General features: G+C 41.2%; 1 long non-coding RNA gene across 1 annotated transcript in view; it reads right to left on the bottom strand.

The window, feature by feature from the left end:
* The window catches only part of LOC119236051 (uncharacterized), a 147,601-nt gene that overhangs the window by 104,667 nt on the left and 26,681 nt on the right, over window positions 1–16,253 (bottom strand). The window contains exon 2 of the long non-coding RNA XR_008550173.1: window positions 253–473. This is a non-coding gene — a long non-coding RNA (uncharacterized LOC119236051). The remainder of the gene's footprint in view (window positions 1–252; window positions 474–16,253) is intronic.

Below are 16,253 nucleotides of genomic sequence, written 5' to 3'. Positions count from 1 at the left end.
AAACGCTGGGGCCAAACTGCTTAGGTCCAAGTGTGGCTGTATGACCTTAGGCAAATTTCTTAATGGTCTATCTATGACTCAGCTTTCTTGCCTGTAAAATAAGGATAAGGTGCCCTACTTCATTGGCTGGTTGTAAGAATAAATGAAGTAATACATATAAAGTCCTTGGGACAGTTGCAATAAACACTCAACAAGTGACAGAAATCCTAATCTCCCCCCATTACTTATGCTTGTGTTGGTTAGAATTCTTACCAGAGATAGAAAGTCCAGCTTAAACTTGGCTCACATAACTGCAAATTCTGGGGAACATGAACCTCAGGTAAAGCTTTATCCAGGGACTCCAATGGAACTGTCAGGCCCTGGTCTTTCTCTCCTTCTCTTATCTCCTTCCTCTGGTATGGCTCCATTCCCATGGTGTCAAGACGGCTACAAGAACATCAGCCAATTTCCTCCCAGGTTCAAGAGCAGCAGGACTTGATAGGAAAGAAAACAGTACACATCTCACAAACTTGAGAATTCAATCTAACCATACCAGAATGAATCACTGTTCTCCATTTCCCCGATTACGGACAAGGTTGAGCACATTCTCATATGTTCACTGGCATTTGTATCATTTGAGGGTGTTATCGTCATCATTTTATTCAAAAGACTTTGTGTTCATTATGCACAATGTGACAGCAGGGTGTATATTCTTTTCAAGTAAACTGGTTTTATTGCAGGGGGTGTTCCCAGAGCTGCCAAAGCTAGCGGTGTCTCCTCTTTCAGCACAAGATGTTCACTCATATGATCTATCACTCTGCAGAAGCTTTCTGTTAAAACAGTAACTCCATGTGGCTATGTTCGTGCTTCGCCTCACCTGAACCTATAGCAATACCCAAGCCTCCACATCTCACATTCTCTTCATCCACCCAGTCCGACTCTGACTTTCCTCCAAGCACCATGGACAAAGCCTGACTTTAGATGTTCCCACTTCTTTTGACATCAGGTTAGATCAGCTCCATGCTCTTTTCTAAATACTTGGTGAAAACTCGATTCCCCAGCCATCCACATCCCCAAACCTCATTAAGAAGGTGCTAGAAAAGGTAACCCTCCAAATGCACACAAATTTTCTGGATACCATGGTTCCAGGGGGTTCACTGCCTATTAAGTCCGGTAAGCTGAGAGCCAAGAATTTTCCCCACCAACACTCATTGTGTCCTTGGCTTTGCTCCCAAGCCTATCTGACACAGGCAAGGCCTTTTCTCTTTAAGGGCTTGTTTCAAATGTCACCTGAATCTCTGAAACTAGAGTTAGTCATGCCTACCTACTCCCAGGCTATCTAGCTTATGTTGGGAGCCAGTTAAGATTATTAGCTTTCCAACCCATATTGTCCCCCACCCAACTGGAAGGCAGAGCTTTGAGTGTGTACTAGCAACGACTCATCATAGAGCTCCAACTCTATCTGAATGAGTCCACACCTGAATGAGGGCATGTATTTCTATACCCAAGAACCACATAATCCGCTGACCCACTGCAGGGCTTCCTCACAACTCAAAGTAAGAAGTAAGGCAACAGGACTGGGCTTTCTTCTTCCTGTTTTGCCAAGTTACTTGCCACTGAACATGCCCAGCAGTGGCATAAGAAAGCTAGTATGGTATATTTGAGAAGGAAAACAGTTTGACAGATATTTATTAAGTACTTCCAACATGCAAAGTGCTGAAGAGTTAAGTGGGTGAAACTACACTACCGATTCGTCAGGTTAGGCTAGGTTTTACTGCAATAACAAATGATCCCTAAACCCCAGGGACTCTGACAACAAAGATTCATTTCTTGCTCATGCTACATGTCTATTGTACATTGGCAAGGATACATGATAGAACAGGCACCATCTCCATCACATTTTGTCACCATCCCTGATGGACTATGAGAAATTAAATGACACATCTCATTTTCACTCACATCTAATGAGCCAAAACAAAGTCCCACCCAACCATAAAGAAATCAGAAAATATAGTGCATCGTGTGTGTCAGGAAGGAGAAACTGCAAATATTAGCTGAGCAGCACTCATAAGATCCATGATGGGTAAGTTCTGAATGTGTCTTTCGTTGAGGAGGGATAAAATGTAGACAGGGAATAAAAATAGCACCAATCTCATGGAGGTAGGAAATAGCGGAGGATGGATTTGGGGTATAAAATGAACAGACCTCAGGATCCTATACGTATATGATAGTCTGCTGACCCTGAGTTATCATTTGTTGCTTAATAATACAGAATTTCAGTCTTCACCCCTAACTGGACTGAATTAGAATCTGCATTTTAACAAAATCGGCAGGTAACCTGTACACATATTAAAATTTGAAAAGTTCTGATGCATACACCAAAATGAGGGTATTTTAGGTAGTAGGTGCACATCTTTTCATCTCAATAATTATTTTTATGACATTCTATTTTTTCACTTATAGAAGTGATATCAGATAAAACAACTATATCACCAAAAGTTAATCAATTAAAGAAAAACATTAAAGTAAATAATAACTAGGTAAGACACCAATATGGGGGAAAGTGTTACCAACAGCACCCAAATGCCTCGAGTCTGGGCCCCACTGCAGAAGCTCCCAATCCCCATTTGCCCAGCCCAGCCATCCTTCCACCCAGACTCCAGGACTCCCCCAACATCCTGTCTGCATGCAGAGTCACCTGTGTCCAGTCTTCTAAGACATACCCAGAGCCTGTGCATGGAAAGGGAAGTGGCCACGTAATTCAAACTCTGGAGCAGGGGTCTTTGCTGGAAATATGAGACTTACTAAGTATTAACAGCCCAAATTACCCAGGTAATGTCCTCATTCCCCAGTCACTGTGTATGCATTGTGTGTGTGCAGACCCTTCAAGTTCTCTGTTAAGGTGATGAAACTAAAATTGAAAATCCAAATGAGAACAATGATGTTCCCAATATTCCTTTGTTAGTTTCCATCGGAAGTTGATTCATTCAAAACAGCCTCATTCTGAGTCCTCACAGGCAAGGGATGGCAGTTTCAAAAGAGGCGTTTCTCCCCTCACCCCTGAAAGATGCCCCAGTACTAATCCCCAAAACCTGTGACTATGTAACATTATGTGGCAAAGCAATTTTGCCCGTGAGTTTAAATGAAGATTTGAGATGGGGAAGAGTGGCCGGGATTAAACAGGTGGACCCAGTATGAACACAACAGTCCCCATAAGAGGAAAGTGGGAAGTCAAAGGCAGAAAGGAGCAGAGACAATGGAAGCAGAGGTCAGAATGATACACTTTGAAGAAGGAAGGGATCACCAGCCAAAGAAAGCCGGTGGCTTCTAGAAACCAGAGTGACGAGAGAATGGACTTTCCCCTAGAGCTTCCAGAGGGAACATAGCCCTGAGGACACCTTAACTTTAGCACCATATAATTTCATTTTGGCCTTCCAAATTCCAGGACTGTTATATAATAAATCTGCATTGTTTTAAGGCACTAAATATGCAGTCCAGCAAATAATGTGCTGTCCTTTGAAGTAACTTCAAAGGAAATGATTTTATTATAATATTTGTATCTATCTATAGAATGTTAAAACATATATATATGTTATAAAAATTATAACACAATCTTTGATGAGGCCAACCTCAAATAAGACATTATTTGAGGATCTGCTTTCACTATTTTACTTAAAGTCTACATTTCCAAGAAGCTCAGTGGCATTACAGAAGGACTTAGTGTGCTTAGTCACAGCCGCGAAAGGAAGCCAATTCACCTCAACCCCATTGCAGGGGCAAGAGAGAAGATGGACCTTCCAGAAGCCTGTGGGGGCAACCACAGGGCCACCTACTTAAGACCCCCTAGGGCTATTCGCACATGAGTCTCACTGTCCAAGCTCCCACCCCCAGCCCCACAAAATAAACTGCACAGTCAAGTGTTCCCCCCCAAGAAAACTCCCAAGGACAAATAGCATAAATGCAAATTTTAATACTGTGGAGATGGACAAGCTGAACCAAAAGATGTATCCTTTTCTAAGACTGTTAGCAGAAATGACCATTTCAGTCACTCGCACAAGGATGTCTATATGTGACTGCAACCCTGGATAGGTGTGGGGAGATACTGGGTCCCACCTTCCTGCCCCAAATCCAAATGGGATTCTGTGCATTTCGGGAGAAAAATGGATGGGCTCTTCTTACTATTTCCCCCAATTCTCCTGGTCCCATTTTGTACTTTATTTTTAAATGTCAACAATGGTTTTCTGGTTTTCCCATGGGCCCAGAGGCTGAAGGGCATTTATTTCCTGGTTTCCAACAATGGTTTTCGATTCACAAGAAATTAACTCATACATCCTACTTTTGTTTGTTGAAGGACAACGAGCCAAATGTTGTGTTGGGGCCTTTTCTACACAGAAGTCTGAGTCTGGTTTCCACTCAGCCCCTCTCACCTGTGCGACTAGGACCAAGTCACAGTACTTTTTGGAGCCTTCTTTCCTCATTCATAAAACGGGATGATAATTCCCTTGCAAGGGTTGTGAGCATGAAGTTACTAGATGACATGGTATAAGGAAGCACCTAGTTCAATGGCCGTTCCATAAATGATGGCATTTTTCTCCTAAATTAAATGTGGTAACCTCACATTTTTTATTAGAGTTATGACTAAGAGATATGACATTTTATGGGATTTTTTCCCTGGATTCTTAGGCAGGAGTTAATATAATGCTCTCTTATTGAGCCAGCTCCTCACCCTACTGTCCTTGCGCCCCCATGGGCAGTGTTGGTATATACCCAGCATCAACTCAACAGAACCAGTTTTCTGGTTTTCACCCTTCCCTGAGATGCTTGTGGGGTCCCACAAGATCTGAGCCTGCCCCCACTCCCAGGATGAGTTGCACTGGCCAAAGGGTAATTCCCAATTTGGTTCAGGAATGTGCATGCATTCAAGCCAATCATCACGGGCATTGGCCCAACAATAGTTATTGGGTCAGGGTGATTTTGTGGTTTAAGCTGCCCTAACTGGAATGAGGGTATTGGGCACACAGCATTCATCTCCACTCCATAAAGGTGACAAACAAGCAAGTCGATTTGCTTCAGGCCACCACACGCCACAATGAAGAGGACCAGCTTGAAGGGCTGAGTCAATTTGTGGTCAGGGTTGAGGCCAGAAAGTCACAGAGAAATTCGATCACCTGAAATCTATACCATCTCTTGAAGCCCTGTTACCCGAGATGGTGAATCTTCTGATTGTTCCTACCAGTTTGCATCAGGCTCAGGCTAGAGGACTCTCCATAGAGGATTTTTTTCTCCTCTGTGTAAATAGGCATGTGCTGCACACTAGGCCCTATAATTTTTTCCAAGTTTATAGAGTTCTCTTTAAAAGGCTGGGAAAGGGCGGCAACTACAAGGCTAGGTGAGTTTAAGGAAAAAATCCAGACCAACAATCATGTTTTCTCCTCATGGAGGCAAGAAAGTCATTGAAGATGGGGTAATGATGAATCCTGGGAGAGTTTCAATGGCAAGTGAAATGAGATACTAATTTACTGCTTTCTACCAGAAACCACCATTCTCTCTGAGAGGCAGCAAGCCAAGGTGAGAAGAATCATTCAAAATCTGAACTCCAATCTGGGTTTATATCCTGATTTCCACACTCAGCAGCTGTGTGTCTTTGGGCAAATGACCCAGTATCTCTGATTTACCAGTTATTAAATGTCTTTCCTCATGCCAAGCACTGTTTTAAGTGTTTTCTTTGGAATAGCTCACTTAATCTTTATACCCTGGGTATGTTTAACTCATGAGGAAATGAGCTCAGAAAATGAATAACTCATGCAGAATCACAGAGCAGCAAGCAATGGTGTAAGGATTGGAACTCAAAGAGTGGGACACCAGGGACATCTGGTCAACCACAACTACCACATCATGCTACCTCTAGTGTTGGAGAAAAATGAGTAGCTACTCATATCCAGGGAGGAAGTTGATTTCAAGTGGTAGGGAAGCTTCAATACTTAAGACCCTGCCATTCTTTTAATTTTAACTCACTCCCACTGACATCCCCAAAGTTCTAAAACTTTCTGTCAGCTTTCCATTTTACAACATGGGTACAATTGCTAGTAGTCTCCAAAATCAGGCACTACAGGGATGTCATTTAGGTTGGGAGCTGTGGTTATACTTCCCCAATGCAATTAACAAAATCATGACTAACATACTCAGCAACAGAGAAGTTCCCCACTGAGCCACCTGGGGAAGCTAGGACACCAAGTTCTCTCTCTTGAGGTCCTGGATCCCACACCTCTCCTGTACCTGGTCAACTCCAACCTTAATCCTGCCTTCCAGTTCCAAGCTGACCACAATTTACCAGACCCACACTGCAGACAAGCAAACTGATTCCCCCACCTGAAAGGAAAGTCTCAGCCATGTCATCACATCTACCCAGAAAACAAAACCGTGGAAATACCACCTCCACCAACCTCCAATCAGCCAAGTGACATGAGCCCAATGTCTTCATCCATAATTGGATGGGTGACAGAGTCTGCCCATCTCACTCAAGGAGGACTGATAATATCATATATGTATGAGCATTATGCAGGCCATAAAGTATCTGACAGATATAATGGCCACAGGATTAGTGGAAATATGGCCATTTCAAATTCCTTCTCTTCATTTTAAAACTTCATGAAAAATAGCAACAAAAAAGCCAGTAAATACACATAAGAGAGCAGTTAACAAGGAAAAGCTACTGAAGTTCCACAGACATTAGCTATTTGATATTGGCAGTCTTGTCTAAAAATGGAGTGGTGATGTCCATGCTGTGGCTACGGGAATCCATTTGAATTTCAAGTGTTGTTATGAACATCTGTTTTGCCTGGGCATCAACAATCACTCCTCCTTGTTCCAAATTTCCCTCTGGGGGACATCCCTACTTCAAGCAGCCTCAGTGGGGTTGCCATTCAAAGAGGCTTGGCCTCCATTTCCCAAGCAATGCCATAGCTTCCCTGCTGGGAATCAGAAACCCATGTGACATGAAGACAGGAAATGGCCGGAGCAGAAGAGGCTATGGTTTGGTCCAACCATCAAGAGCACTGGACCTGAACTGATTTCCATTTGGAAGACCAGCCATCTGCTTTCCCTACAGGCCTGTGAGCTCCCTGGGGTCTCCTGATATCACCCATCTTTGTTTGTTGCCCAGAGTAGATTTCTGATTCTAACTTCCTGAATGACCTAACTAACTGATACAAGAGCTTAGCATAAGAGTTTACTTAGTACATACCACACATGCAATAATAACAGCACTATAACAAAACTGTTTCACACATTCATGGGCCCCTGGGCCTGTTCATCCCCATCTTCACCTTTCTTTCCTCCTTCATATGATTTGGTGCCCTACCTAGCCTCCCTCTACCTTTTATTCCCTCCCCCCCACCATCAGAAGACAAGACCCAAGACTCAAAATGTATCTACTATGAACACCATGATTTTTGCTTACTATATGGACTCCTATTCCAACACATGACAGGATTCTACTTTCTTGTCCCCTATGATCTGGTGAGAACTACTTCAGGCTCACGAGTTGTGAGTGAAAGTGAGATGTGTCATTTATCTGCACATGACCCCCATGAGTTCATATGCCCTTATGCCAAGAGGGTTGCTGTTCTATCAGCCTGAGTACCCTGTCAACTCACAATGAACAATGGATATGTAGGAGTGTGTTGTTAAAATCCACTGGAATTTGGGCCTCCCTGGTGGCACAGGCAGTTGAACGCAGTGCTGTGAAGCTGTCCACAGCCTCTGCAGTGCCAGTTCAATCCCCACCAGCCTCGGAGCAACCCACATGGTGAGCAGACTTCTTCTGTCTCGCCTGCTGCTCCCCTCAGCAGTGTATTTTGTCAGTCTGCCTGTTCTCTTCCCACTCTGTCTCTGGTAAATCCTCTCAACTCCTCATGCATCTGGCCTGTACCCTCGCTCTTGTGTAAATAAAATAAATCTTTTTTTAAAAAAAATCCACTGGAATTTATAGATCATTTATTACTGCAGCAAAACTTAGCCTAAACTGACTAATACATACAATCTACTTTCACTTACTTTACTCTATAGCACTTTGGACTTTGGAAGCTTGATAAGTGTCCTATCAAATTGCTTATCTACCTCCAAAACTACAACTACCATGCTAGCATTTTTATGGCTCTTTGGCCAGAAATTGGCAAAATAAAGAGAAAGAAAACCCAATTCTGTTTCCTTGCTTCTTGTTGCGGCTCATACAAGCTGAAGTGGAATCCATATAGCAATTCTTAACCCTCTGCAAAGGCCTTACACTTTTTCATACCAGTCACCTTCTGCTACAAAATTTTGGGTAGAGCCTTATGAGCGTAAGTGAAGTTTGGACTACCCTTCCATGAACAAATGTTTCCCATATAATCCACTTGGCTGATGTGAACAGGGGGCAATTTCTTCCACATGTGATAAGATCACCTCTCACTAGACCACAAATCCAGGAGCAATGTAAACTGAAAACATAACTATTATGGAAGAACCCAAGTTTAGTGAGAATGCGCTGAACTAGGACTAAGAAATGTAGGCTCTAGTGAAAATTTTGCCATCGTACTTGTCCAACAGTTCTTTGGAAGGCAAGTGAAAGAAACCCAACCCAAACAACTTATGCAAAGAATAGAAGATAAAAACTTCTCCAGGTTCCCAACAACAACAAAAAAAGTCAAAAATAATCTCCCTCCATGACCAGATGCTGCTGTCTTTTTATTGGCTCTATTCCCAGACCTGCTTTTCCAAGTGGCAACAAAGATGACCACAGCTCATGCAGGTTTATACTCTGCTCAGCAACCCCAGGAGAAAGGGACACCCTCTTTCCAAAGGTGTCATCAAAAATCACAGAATGGAATTTCATTGGCTTGGTTTTAGTCACTTGCTCATCCCTGAACCAATCACTGTAGCCAGGGAAATGCAAGTATTCAAACTGGCCTGGCCTGTGGCTCAAACCCACCCCTGGAGTTGGAGAGTGGAGCTGCTTCTGTCAAATCACATGGACTGAGAGCTGTGGGAGAATAAGTCTCCCCAAGAAATCCCAGTTGCTCTTTCCAAAAGGGGAAAAATGGCTTCCAGAGAGACAACAGCAACTGTGAGCCATCCAGCTGCCAACCTCTCCCCGGCCCATCAATTCTAAGTCAAATTCTTCCTCAATCTCCCAGGGAAACTGCAAAGTCCCTACAATACAACATTATTTCAAAGCAAACAAATTGCAAAGTGATACTGACAAAGATGCAAAAAGTCATGAATTCCAGGAGAGTGATGGTAGAGAGCTGCTCAAATCAAATGCAGGGCTGTTGGCAAAGGAGGAACTGGCTGAAATTCAACCAGCTTATAATTGAAAAGGAAAAGTCTGTAGAGATGATACTAAAATAAGAATTTAAAGAAATGACTTAAACATCATAATTTGATGTTTCAAGTCTTTTTATAAGACAACTATGGATATCAAGTAGTGCTATCCTATGAGCTGGCTTACAAAATTACACCAAAGAAATCAACATTTGATTTACTTTGTATGTTCCATGAGTTAATGCACAATTGCATTCATAAGCTAAATTTGATTCGGCATATGGGTACCTTGTTCCCAATTAAATGGACATGAAGGGAATCTCACTGAGGTCTTAATCTTAATTTCCCCCCAACACTAATGAGAAAGCAAGAATTCATAAATTTATTGAAATTCTTGTGTTCCCTCTTCTGAGAAATATCTATCTGTTCATATCTTCTGCTTAAGCTATCACTTTATTTTCTTCATTCATTTGTAGGTGTTCTTTTTATATCCTTGATACTAATTTCTGTTTGTGTGTATTGCGAATATCTTCTCCTAGTAAGTTACAGTTTCAGTTTATTGAAAGTTTCTTTTAATTAAAAAAGCATAGATGAAGCAGGTTTGGTTTACTTGTCTGAATGTTTGTGTTAAATTCAATAAGAAATTTCAACCCCTATCTTAAGCAGTTTAGTAAAAGGTTATTTCCCATTACCAGTATCTTCAGATAGGAGGAATTCCACAGTTCTAAATCAAAATCAAATTCTTTCCCCTAGTTCTGTACAAGATGTTGTTAATTTTTCACGCTGACTTTTTTCTTTCAACATTCCTAATCAGCACCCAATATCTTTCCTTGGGATGGCCAGATCAGACATAGTTGGTGGGACTGGCATTTCCCTTCCACAAAATGGTTTGTCTTAAAATTAATAACTTCTTGCAAAGATCTTCAAATTACTTGAAGTTCCTTATTAGAAATTAGAAATACTCTAGTTACATGAGTATCACACTTAAATCTATCAGTTAAGTTATCCCTTTTCTAAGGAGCTATCTGTAAGTAATCAGTCTTGCCATATTTTCCAGCATAAAAAATAAATCTTTATGAAACTCTGTAAGTACGCTGAATTTCATTCCATGTGGAAGAAAATACTCTAGACATCTACCTCATGCCTTATTAGAAAAAAAATTAATCCCTGATGGAGTAAAATTCTAACTGAAAAATAAAACAGCATCAAAAGAACATTTTCATAAAATCTATAGAAGACCAGGGATGAAGTTAAAAATCTCAAAAGGAAGGGGAGGCAGATCCAAAAACAGAGCAATTTCTAACTTTTTAGAGTGCAAGTTTCTTAAACAACACAGTTAAAATTTAAATATGTAATAAGGATATGTACCCCCCCCAAAAAAAAAAAAAAAGTAGATTAGATCCTGAATTGGTTCATGTGATTTTCATTATGTCATTGAAGACCCAAGCAGACTCAGTCTGCCATTTTCAGCTTTGGCTTTCGGTGTTGGGCTTGTTCCAAGACACTGTTGCTGACATAAGCATCACATCCACAGTACCCAAGGGTAGGAGAAAGAAAGACAGCATTCCTTGGGTCCCTTTTCAAGAGCCCAAACCATCCTACAGACTTCCCTTCTCAGAAATCCCCAGTAGACTTCCCCCATTGGGAACTCTACATTTTCCCTACCTCTCGTTGGCTATAACCCCATCATAAGCCTACCCTAAACCACAGAACTAGTAGGACATGTAAGATAACTATCATCATTTTAAATTAATCAAAATCCACCCCTGGAGCTGGGAAGAAGTCCATCGCCCCTAACCACTAGAGCCCATGGCTGCCCCTGCTCACAAGGAAGAAGAGGGGATAGTTGTTGGGTAAACAACCTACAGTATCTGCCATGCATAATATAAGATCTCCAAATATACAAATAATCACTGAGTTTAGAATATACACCAAACTGTCCTCTAGAACTTCAAGACCTAGTGCAAGAATAGGCAAACTTTTCCTATATAGACTAGATGATAAATATTTTAAGTTTTTAAGTTCATGTGTACTCTTGTGCAACTAATCAACTCTGTCACTGTAGCTCAAAAGCAGCCATAAGACTGTACATTAACAAATGAAGATGTAGTACATATACACAATGGACTATTACTCAGCAATCAAAAAGATAAACACATGCAGTTTGCAGCAACATGGATGGAGCTAGAAGGAATCATGTTCAATGAAATAAGTCAGAAAGAAAAAGAAAAATACTGGATGGTCTCACTCATAGCAGGAATTTAGAAAACCTAAATAAGAGACCAGGAGAAAGACAAATCAATACAAAGTAAAAATCAAAATCAACAAGCAACTATAAACCAGAGACACACTATGGAGGGGGGGCGGGGGGGAGAGAGGGCCGGGGAAAGGAAGGACTAGAGTCAAAATAAGGGGGGAGGTGCATTGTATGGAAAATATAACCAAAACGAAATTACATACATTGTGCAAAGATGAAAAAAAGATGTAAGAATTATATAAAATAAAATATTTAAATAAAAAAATGAGTACCACTGTGCTTTAATAAATCAATATTTACAAAAGCAGGTAAGAGGCCAGATTTGACCCAAAGGTTGTAGCTGGTAAGCCCCTGGTCTACTGGAAAGATAAACATATAAACCAAAATTTCACACCAGCCTTTTAGAAAGGGGGATAAGTTTTGGTTGGCATGTCCACGGTTTAAGCAAGCTGTTCACTTTCCAAATGGCCACAGTCCCCACCATTCCCTATTGCCTTACACCAATCCACTTTTCACATTTACTGTCATGATTCCTGAGTAAAAGTAAGAGTTATTTCACCCAGAGTTCCAAGAAATACCCACTTGCTTATTTATGGTATCTTTAGAGATGGGAGGGGGGGTTGTACATAAATTTCATTAACAAATACCACATAATGAAATCATTTGTTCCACTATGATCCTTGGTATACTTTGGGATCACACACACACACACACACACACACACACACAAAACTAGATGACTTGGACAGTGATGTTCCTGGGCATGCAGTCCCGAGGAGCCTTGTGATAATCCTCTCTCAGGAGTGATCAACAGCTCTGAGTGGTCCCTGTTGACAAGCTCCGTGGTAACCCAATCTCTACATTCTGCTGACGAGTCGCACTCCCGTGGTTTATGAGCTCAGTGGAATCCCTCGATAGAATTATACCCTTTTACTGAGTCCTGAACCATATATTATCATGAATACTAAACTAGTTCAAATGGTCCATCCTCTCTCCCTGAACATTAGACAAAGCCTTCAGCAATTACCCTCCTCTTCAAAGAATGTGTTTTCGTTGGCATTGAGTCTTACTGAAACCTAATGTGCCTGGGGCTTCTGCACTTTACCTCCAGGCTCCATGCAAGGCTGCCCCAACTCACATCCATGTCCAGGGCCATTCAAATAAGGAACACAGGGAAGTGAAATAACTAGCTTTCCAAAAAAAGGTTGGCAAGGAAACTGTAAAGTGTCGCCTCAACTACAGAGTGAATGGTTACACCCCTTACAAAGCAGTAACCTTCTATCTTCAGATGATGCCAAGCCCTTGATAAGGATGCTTTCTACCCCCAACAATCCTAAGGTTCTCCAAAATATGACACTTATTTCTTTTTAATTTACTTATTTTTATTTTTTTCTTTACAGCATTGTGTATTCCCCATAAAATTCCCACCACCAATTCACCCATGAACCATCACCATAGTCCCTTGTGCTCTTCTCACCCCTATTCTGATCCCTTTTTCGCCCTCACAGAATGTCTCTGATTTATGGTTGCCTGTTAATTTTGTTGTTTTTTTTATTATCGGTATTGTCATTTTTTTTTCCTGATCCCTTATTTGATTCCCCTATAATCTTCCTATAAGTGAATATTTATATTTTTCTTTTTCCTTCTGGCTAATTTCAATGAGCATAATCCCTTCTAGCTCCAAGATGAAGCTTTTTTCAATGATTCTAAACAAGGACCCTGCCATTTATTTTCATTCACTTAATACATATCTATTTAGCATCTGCTATGTATTGGATACTGTGTTGGACAGTGGATACACTGGGCACTGGTAAGACCAGGATCTGAGCATCATGGGTGTTGAGGGGGACTTGGAAGAAAAAGTAAATAAGTCACCAAGTCTGTGATGTGAAATTAGGTCATTATAAATGATATGGAGGAAACGGAAAGGCTGCTGTGTGTATGCGTTTCCTGTAACTGCTATAACAAGTTAACACAAATCTGGTGGTTTAAAACATCAGGTAATGTATTTTCTCACAGTTCTGGAAGCTAAAAGTATAAAATCAAGGTGTGGGCAAGGCTATAATCCCTCCAAACTCCTCCAGTTTCTGGTTACTGTAGGTGTTCCATGGCTTATGGCTGCATCACTCCAATCTCTGCTCCATTCACATGGCTTTCTCCCCTTCTCCCTAGGTATTTTTCCTCTGTCTCTTATGAAGACATCTATCATTGGACTTAGGGCCCACCCAGACAATCCAGGATAACATTATCTTGAGATCCTTAATTACATCTGCAAAGATCATTTTCTAAGTAATGTCATATTCAAGGAACTGATATCAAAGATCTATAAAGAGTTCATACAACTCAATGAAAAGAAATAAATAGGCACTTCTCCAAAGAAAACATACAGATGGTCAATAGGCACATGAAAAAAATGTTCATCATCACTTATCATAGGAGAAATGCAAACCAAAACCACAATGATATACCACCTAACACCAGTGAGAATGGTCCATATCAAAAAGAGCAGAAACAAGTGCTGGAAAGAGTGTGGGAAAAAAAGGAACACTCCTACACTGTTGGTGGGAAGTGTACTGGTCAAGTCCCTACAGAAAGCAGTGTGGAGTTTTCTCAAAAGACTAAAAATGGGTCTGCCATATGACCCAAGAATTCCACTCTTAGGTATCTACCTGAAGAATACAAAAAAAAAAAAAAAAAAAAAAAAAAAAAGGGCCTCCCCAGTGGCGCAGCGGTTGAGCGCTGGGTTGCAAAGCTGCCCGCAGCCTCTGCAGCACCAGTTCGATCCCCGGCCGCCAGGCAAGGGTCCCACATGGCACGTAGACCTCTCCTGCCCCCCGCTGCTCCCCTCAGCAGTGTATTTTGTCAGTCTGCCTGTTCTGCTCTCCGCTCTGGCTCTGGTGCATTCTCTCACCCTCCCACACTTCTGACTGTACCCAGTGCTTGTATAAATAAATAAATAATTTTTTTTTAAAAAAAAAACCTAATTTGAAAGGAAACTTGCACTCCCATGTTTACTGTAGCACTGTTTATAATAGCCGTGATATGGAAACAAACTAAATGTCCAAAACCAGATTAATGGATCAAGAATATGTGGCATACACCTGAGAGGAGAGAGCAAACTGTTCAAAATGAATAATGATGTAAAATATATAGAGAGAAATAAATAGAAAAAAAGAAGAAGTGGTGTATATATACAACAGTGGAATACTACTCAGCCATCAAAAAGATAAACTCAGCCATGTGCAGCAACATCGATGGAAAGGATTATGCTAAGCTAAATAAGTCAGAAGGCAAAAGACAAACACCAGATGGTGTCACTTATATATGGAATACAGTAAGACCAAATAAAGGGCCATACAAAGATAAACTTTAAAACCAACCCTTGAAAGCTGACCATAGAACTGAGATAGCCAGAGGGGGAGGGGAAGTAGGAGGGATGAAAATAAGGGTGAGAGCACAATGGACTGTGATGGAGGACTATGGATGCTTAGTAGTGGGTGCCCTATGGTGACTACACCTGAAGAGAGAGATCATATATTTCCAAAATACTAACAATAATGTAAACCATTATTCTCAATGATAAAAATTTTAATAAAATTATATCAAAAAAACAAATAATATCAGGGCCTCCCCGGTGGCTCAGCAGCTGAGCGCTGAGCTGCGAAGCTGCCCTGCAGCCTCTGCAGCGCTGGTTCAATCCCCAGCCACGGGCAAGGGTCCCACATGGCGTGCAGACCTCTCCTGCCCGCTGCTCCCCTCAGCAGTGTACTTCATCAGTCTGCCTGTTCTGCTCCCTGCTCTGGCTCTGGTGAATTCTCTCACCCTCCCGCACTTCTGACTGTATCCAGTGCTTGCATAAATAAATAAATAAATCTTTAAAACAATAATAATAATAATGTCATATTCACAGGTTCTGGGGCATGTTTGGGGACCACCATTCAACCCACTAGACTGAGAGAGATAATAATGAAGTAGCTTACTTTACATTGGAGGGGATCAGGTGAAGGGGAAAGAGGTAAAATTTAAAACAAGAAATAAGTACAAGGAGAAACACACCATACAGAATGGAGGAGAAGTAGAGATAAGAAAAAAGGCATTGCTGGCTGAGGGCACAGTCTGCACAAAGATCTGCAGCTGAGTATCAACATCCAGAAATTGAAAGGTGGGCCAGAACAAAGTGAACAAAATGACCCAAGATGTTCTGGGAGGCGTGGGAAGAGGTGTATCCTGAAGGCCTTGGAAATGATTGAAAGAAAATGGAATTTTACTGTAAGTACAAGAAAAAGACACTGCAGTTTTAAGCATAAAAATAGGTTGGTTAAATTTGCATTTCATCTTGAAGATATTTTCAAATAGCACAGCTGGACTCAGTTTAAACTGGGAATTACAATTTTTATTGTAGTATTAGCAATAACAAATGCATAGTATTTTATCATTTACACTGCTAGCTGCATTAACTCGACTAATAAAAAAATGCATATAACCCAAATACAAGCCAACACACCATGCAGTCCAGTGTCTGATATCACATTTAGGACATGCAGTCTAGAGAACAAACAATTTAAAGCAATTCCAATATTTATCGGCATCTCTTCTAGACATCACAGGGTTCCACACCAACAATCAAAACCTCTTTCCCCACTGTTCTCGTTCTCATTGTTCATCTCTTCTAACCCACAGCTTCCTCAGCAGCCTCTCTCCTCATGCCCAGTCTGCA

This window comes from Talpa occidentalis, unplaced genomic scaffold (assembly GCF_014898055.3).
Source record: "Talpa occidentalis isolate TD23 unplaced genomic scaffold, MPIMG_talOcc4v2.1 talOcc4.9, whole genome shotgun sequence".
In the NCBI taxonomy this organism is placed as follows: Eukaryota; Metazoa; Chordata; class Mammalia; order Eulipotyphla; family Talpidae; genus Talpa; species Talpa occidentalis.
This window is presented reverse-complemented; position numbering and strand designations above follow the sequence as displayed.